Source organism: Mustela nigripes, chromosome 16 (assembly GCF_022355385.1).
Source record: "Mustela nigripes isolate SB6536 chromosome 16, MUSNIG.SB6536, whole genome shotgun sequence".
Taxonomy (NCBI): Eukaryota; Metazoa; Chordata; class Mammalia; order Carnivora; family Mustelidae; genus Mustela; species Mustela nigripes.
The window spans coordinates 20575175-20582920 of record NC_081572.1 but is presented as its reverse complement, the minus strand read 5'-3'; positions in this window follow the sequence as shown (position 1 = coordinate 20582920).

Below are 7746 nucleotides of genomic sequence, written 5' to 3'. Positions count from 1 at the left end.
TTGAAAAAGAAAGCCAAAGTTGGTGGCATCACAATTCCGGACTTCAAGCTCTATTACAAAGCTGTCGTCATCAAGACATCATGGTACTGGCACAAAAACAGACACATAGACCAATGGAACAGAATAGAAAGCCCAGAAATAGACCCTCAACTCTACGGTCAACTAATCTTCGACAAAGCAGGAAAGAATGTCCAGTGGAAAAAAGACAGCCTCTTCAATAAATGGTGTTGGGTTAATTGGACAGCCACATGCAGAGAAATGAAATTGGACCATTTCCTTACACCACACACAAAAATAGACTCAAAATGGATAAAGGACCTCAATGTGAGAAAGGAATCCATCAAAATCTTTGAGGAGAACACAGGCAGCAACCTCTTCGACCTCAGCCGCAGCAACATCTTCCTAAGAACATCGCCAAAGGCAAGGGAAGCAAGGGCAAAAATGAACTATTAGGATTTCATCAAGATCAAAAGCTTTTGCACAGCAAAGGAAACAGTTAACAAAACCAAAAGACAACTGACAGAATGAGAGAAGATATTTGCAAACGACATATCAGATAAAGGGCTAGTGTCCAAAATCTATAAAGAACTTAACAAACTCAACACCCAAAGAACAAATAATCCAATCAAGAAATGGGCAGAAGACATGAACAGACATTTCTGCAGAGAAGACACCCAAATGGCCAACAGACACATGAAAAAGTGCTCCACATCGCTGGGCATCAGGGAAATTCAAATCAAAACCACAATGAGATACCACTTCACACCAGTCAGAACGGCTAAATTTAACAAGTCAGGAAATGACAGATGCTGGCGAGGATGCAGAGAAAAGGGAACCCTCCTACATTGTTGGTGGGAATGCAAGCTCGTGCAGCCACTCTGGAAAACAGCATGGAGGTTCCTCAAAAAGCTGAAAATAGAGCTACCCTATGACCCAGCAATTGCACTACAGGGTATTTACCCTAAAGATACAAACGCAGTGATCCATGTGCACCTGACTGTTTATAGCAGCAATATCCACAATAGCCAAACTATGGAAAGTACCTAGATATCCATCCACAGATGAATGGATAAAGAAGAGATGGTATATATATATACAATGGAATACTATGCAGCCATCCAAAGAAATGACATCTTGCCATTTGTGATGATGTGCATGGAACTGGAGGGTATTATGCTTAGCAAAATAAGTCAATTGGAGAAAGACAACTATCATATGATCTCCCTGATATGAGGAAGTGGAGATGCAATTGGGGGGGGGGCGGTTAAGGGGGTAGGAAAAGAATAAATGAAACAAGATGGGATCGGGAGGGATCAAACCAAAAGAAACTCTTACTGTCACAAAACAAACTGAGGGTGGCCGGGGGGAGGGGTGTAGGGAGAGGGTGGTGGGGTTATGGACATTGGAGTGGATATATGCTATGGTGAGTGCTGTGAAGTGTGTAAACCTGGCGATTCATAGACCTGTACCCCTGGGGCTAATAATACATTATATGTTTATAAAAAAATAAAATAAAAATTCATGGCAACCCACAGAATGGAAGAAGATATTTGCAAATGACAGTACAGACAAAGGTTGATATCCAGGATCTATAATGAACTCCTCAAACTCAACACACATGAAACAGGCAAACATATCAAAAAATGGGCAGAAGATATGAACAGACACTTCTCCAATCAAGACATACAAATGGCTATCAGATACATGAAAAAATGTTCATCATCATTAGCCCTCAGGGAGATTCAAATTAAAACCACATTGAGATATCACCTTACACCAGTTAGAATGGCCAAAATTAACAAAACAGGAAACAACATGTGTTGGAGAGGATGTGGAGAAAGAGGAACCCTCTTACACTGTTGGTGGGAATGCAAGTTGGTGCAGCCTCTTTGGAGAATAGTGTGGAGATTCCTCAAGTAATTAAAAATAGAACTTCCCTATGACCCTGAAATTGCACTCCTGGGTATTTATCCCAAAGACCCAGAGGTCGTGAAAAGAAGGGCCATCTGTACCACACTGTTTATAGCAGCAATGGCCACGGTCATCAAACTATGGAAAGAACCAAGATGCCCTTCAACGGACGAATGGATAAGGAAAATGTGGTCCACATACACTATGGAATATTATGCCTCCATCAGAAAGGTTGAATACCCAACTTTTGTAGCAACATGGACGGGACTGGAAGAGATTATGCTGAGTGAAATAAGTCAAGCAGAGAGAGTCAATTATCATATGGTTTCACTTATTTGTGGAGCATAACAAATATCATGGAGGACAAGGGGTGTTAGAGAGGAGAAGGGAGTTGGGGGAAATTGGAAGGGGAGGTGAATCATGAGAGACTATGGACTCTGAAAAACAATCTGAGGGGTTTGATGTGGCAGGGGGTGGGATGTTGGGGTACCAGGTGGTGGGTATTATAGAGGGCACAGATTGCATGGAGCACTGGGTGTGGTGAAAAAATAATGAATACTGTTTTTCTGAAAATAAATTAATTTAATAAAAAAATTTCATGAAAATGGAAACACAACAGTTCAAAGCCTGTGGGATGCAGCAAACACAGTCCTAAGGGGGAAATATATAAAAATACAAATCTTTCTCAAGAAACAAGAAAAGTCTCAAATATACAACCTAACCTTACACCTAAAAGAAAGAACAGCAAATAAAACCTAAATCTAGCAGAAGAAAAGAAATACTAAAAATTAGAGCAGAAATCAATGAAATAGAAACCAAAGGAATAGTAGAACAGATCAACAAAACTAACAGATGGCTCTCTGAAAATAATTAATAAGATCAGTAAGCCCCTACCAGACTTATCACAAAGAAAAAAGAAAGGACCCAAATAAATAAAATCATAAATGAAAGAGATCACAACTAACACTGAGGAAATATAAGCAATTATAAGAACATTATGAGAAATATAAACCATTATAAGAACATATGAGTAACTACATGCCAACAAATTAGACAAACGGGAAAAACTGAATGCATTTCTAGAAACATACAAACTATCAAAACTGAAACAGGAAGAAATAGAAAACCTGGACAGATCCATAACCAGCTAGGAAATTTAAGCAATAATCAAAAATCTTCCAACAAACAAGAATCCAGTACCAGATGGCCTCCCAGTGCAGTTTTATCAAATATTTATTATTTTTTTCAATGCTTAATTACCCAGATCAACCTACCCAGAAAGGTGATTTTTATTTTTTTTAATTTTTTTATTACTATGTTCAGTTAGTCAACAAATATTACATCTTTAGTTTTTGATGAAGCATTCAATGATTCATTATTTGCATATAACAATAGCTGAACTGTGGAAGAAGCCAAGGTATCCTTCAACAGATGAATGGATAAAGAAGATGTTGTTCATATATACAGTGAAATATTACTCAGCCAACTGTGGAACATTTAAAGAATAATTAATACCTATTCTTCTGAAGCTGTTCCAAACAACAGAAGTTGAAGGAAAACTTCCAAACTCATTTTATGAGGCCAGTGTTATCTTGATCCCCAAACCAGACAAAGACCCCATCAAAAAGGAGAATTACAGGGGCGCCTGGGTGGCTCAGTGGGTTAAGCCACTGCCTTCTGCTCAGGTCATGATCTCAGGGTCCTGGGATCGAGTCCCACATCGGGCTCTCTGCTCAGCAGGGAGCCTGCTTCCTCCTCTCTCTCTCTGCCTGCCTCTCTGCCTACTTGTGATCTCTCTCTGTCGAATAAATAAATAAAAATCTTTAAAAAAAAAAAAGGAGAATTACAGACCGAACATGGATGCAAAAATTCTCACCAAAATACTAGCCAATAGGATCCAACAGTAATTAAAAGGATTATTCACCATGACCAGCTGGGATTATTCCTGTGCTGAAAGGGTGGGTCAACATATGCAAATCAATCAATGTGATATATCATATGATCATCTCAATAGATGCAGAAAAAACATTTGACAAAATGCAGCATTCTTTTTTAATTTAAACTCTCCACAGTGTAGGGATAGAGGGAACATAACTCAAGATCATAAAAGCCAGAAATGAAAAGCCCACAATGAATATCATTTTCAGTGGGGAAAAGGTGAGAGCTTTCCACCTGAGCTCAGGAGCACAACAAGGAGGTCCACTCTCACCGCTGTTGTTCAACAAAGTACTAGAAGTCCTAGCCTCAGCAATCAGACAACATAAATAAATAAATAAATGGCATATAAATTGGCAAAGAAGTCAAACTTTCACTTTTCATTGATGACATGATATTCACTAGGTTGAAAATCCAAAAGACTCCATCCAAAAATTGTTAGAACTCATACAGGAATTCAGCAAAGTAGCAGGATATAAAACCAATGCACATTCAGTTGCACTTTTATTCACTAACAATGATAGAGAAGAAAGAGAAATGAAGGAATTGATCCCATTTACAACTGCACCAAAACCCGTAAGATACCTAGGAATCAATCCAACCAAAGAGGTAAAGGATCTGTATTCTGAAAAGTATAGAACCCTTATGAAAGAAATTGAGGAAGACAAAAAGAAATGGTAAAGCATTTTTATGCTCATGGATTGGAAGAACAAATATTGTTAAAATGTCTATGCTACCCAGAGCAATTTACACATTCAATACAAACCCTATCAAAATACAATTAACATTCTTCACAAAGCTGGAATAAATGATTCTAAAATTTGTTTGGAACCAGAAAAGACCCCAAATATCCAAAGTTATGTTGAAAAAGAAAACCAAAGCTGGAGGCAATTCTGACTTCAAGATGTATTACAAAGTTGTAATTATCAAGACAATATGGTACTGCTGCAAAAACAGACACATAGATCAATGGAACAGAATAGAGAACACAGAAATGGACAGTCAGCACTATGGTCAACTAATCTTTAATAAAGCAGGAAAGAATATCCAATGGGAAAAAGTCTCTTTAACAAATCATGTGGGGAAATTCAACAGCCTCATGCAGAAGAATGAAACTGGACCATTTTCTTACATCATATACAAAATAAACACGAAATGGATAAAAGACCTAAATGTGAGGAAGGAGCCCAACAAAATCCTAAAGGAGAACACAGGCAACAATTTCTTTAACCTTGGCCACAGCTTCTTACTAGATATGTCCTCAAAATCAAGGGAAACAAAAGCAAAAATGAACTAATGGGACTTCCTCAAAGTAAGAAGTTTTGCACAGTAAAAGGAACGGTTGACAAAACCAAAAGACAACCTACTGAATGGGAAAATATATTTGCAAATTTCTTATCAGATAAAGGGCTAATATCCAAAATCTACAAAGAACTTATCAAACTCCCCAAAACAAGCAATCAACACCCAAAGAACAAATAATCCAGTTAATAAATGGGCAGAAGACGTGCATGAACAGACATTTTTCCAAAGAAGACATACAAATGGCCAACAGATATATGAAGAAATGCTCAACATCACTCACCATCAGGGAAATACAAATCAAAACCATAAAGAGATACCACCTCACACGGTCAGAATGTCTAAAATAAGTTGGGAAATGACAGATGTTGGCTAGGATATGGAGAAATGGGAACCCTCTTAATATTGTTTGTGGAAATGCAAGCTGGTATAGCCACTCTTGAAAGCAGTATGGAGGTTCCTCAAAAAGTCAGAAATAGAGCTACCCTATGACCCAGAAATTGCACTACTGGGTATTTATCCAAAGGATACAAACATAGTCATCCAAAGGGGCACCAGCACCCCAATGTTTATGGCAGCAATGTCCACAATAGACAAATAGACTAAATGTGGAAAGAACCCAGATGTCCATTGACAGATGAATGGATAACAAAGATATGATAGATAGATAGATAGATATAGATAGATGTAGACAGAGATATATAAATATCTATCTTTATCTCTATCTATATCTATCTAGATGTAACTATATAGATATATACAGATCTCTCTCTATATATATGTATATATACATATATATATGTATACACACACACACACACATACAATGGAATATTACTCAGCCATCAAAAAATGAAATCTTGCCATTTGCAATGATGTGGTTGGAACTAGAAGGTATTATGCTAAGTGAAATAAGTCAATCAGAGAAAGAAAATTATATGATTTCACTCAATGTGGAATTTAAGAAACAAAATACAGGATCTTCAGAGAAGGGGGAGAAAAATAAAATAAGATGAAATCAGACAGGGAGAGAAACCATAAGAGACTCTTAACTATAGGAAGCAAACTGAAAGTTACTAGAGGGGAAATAGGTGGGGGATCCGGTAACTAGATGATGGGCATTAAGGATGGCACTTGATATAATAAACGTGGGTATTATAAGCAACTGATGAATCAGTAAACTTTACCTCTGAAATTAATAATACATTATATATATATATATATATATATCTTAATTAATTATTAATTAATACACTACATATATTAATTAATTGAATTTAAATTTTAAAAAATAAAAAATTAAAGGATAAGCAATAGAAATGCACCCAAACTACATAGAAGAAAATAAATACTTTTTTAAAAGAATGAAAATTAATAAAACAGAAGAGAAAGGAAAATAGTGAAGTTCAATAAAACCAAAAGTTTGGTGCTTTAAAAAGGTGAACAAAATAGATAAAAGTCTGGGAAGACTGATAAGCTAAAAATTTCTTTAAAAGATAAAAATAATATGTAAGGAAAAGTTAGGTATAAAATATAGATGAAATGGATTTTTTAAATAATAACAAAATAAAATTATTTTGATTATCTGTTGCTGCATTACAAACTACTCCTGTAGAACAACAATTGTTTATAATTTCTCATGATCCCTTGGCTGACTGAGCTCAGTTCTTTTGTCCCATAGGGTATTGACTGGAAGAAGATAGCATAATACACACAAGGGGCAAAGGGTGTCAAGAACTTATATATAACTCCCATAAACTGGTAAACATAAACAATGCAATAGAACATTGTACTACTAGGCATTTACCCCAAAGATACAGATGTAGTGAAAAGAAGGGCCATAAGCACCCCATAGTAGCAATGTCAACAATAGCCCAGCTGTGGAAGGAGCTGAGATGTTCTTCAACAGATGAATGGACAAAGAAGATGTGGGTCATATATACAATGAAATATTACTCAGCCATCAGAAGGATGAATACCCAACTTTTGTAGCAACATGGACAGGACTGGAAGAGATTATGCTGAGTGAAATAAGTCAAACAGAGAGAGTCAATTATCATATGGCTTCACTTATTTGTGGAACATAACAAATATCATGGAGGACAAGGGGTGTTAGAGAGGAGAAGGGAGTTGGGGGAAATTGGAAGGGGAGGTGAACCATGAGACACTATGGACTCTGAAAAATAATCTGAGAGGTCTGAAGTGGTGGGGGATGAGAGGTTGGGGGAATCAGGTAGTGGGTATTGGAGAGGGCACGGATTGCATGGAGCACTGGGTGTGGTGCAAAAACAATGAATATTGTTACGCTGAAAATAAATTTAAAAAAATTTTAATTACATTTATATAAAAAAATAAAATAAAACAATAAAATAAAATGGAGTCAGGAGCACCTGAAAAGATGCTCAACATCACTCATCATCAAGGAAATTCAAATCAAAACCACAATGAGCTATCACTGCATACCTGTCAGAATAGCTGAAATCAACAACACAAGAAACAACATGCGTTGGTGAGGATGTGGAGAAAAAGGAACGAACCCTTCTGCCCTATTGGTGGAAATAAAATCTGGTGCATCCACTGAGGTGCCTCAAAAAGTTA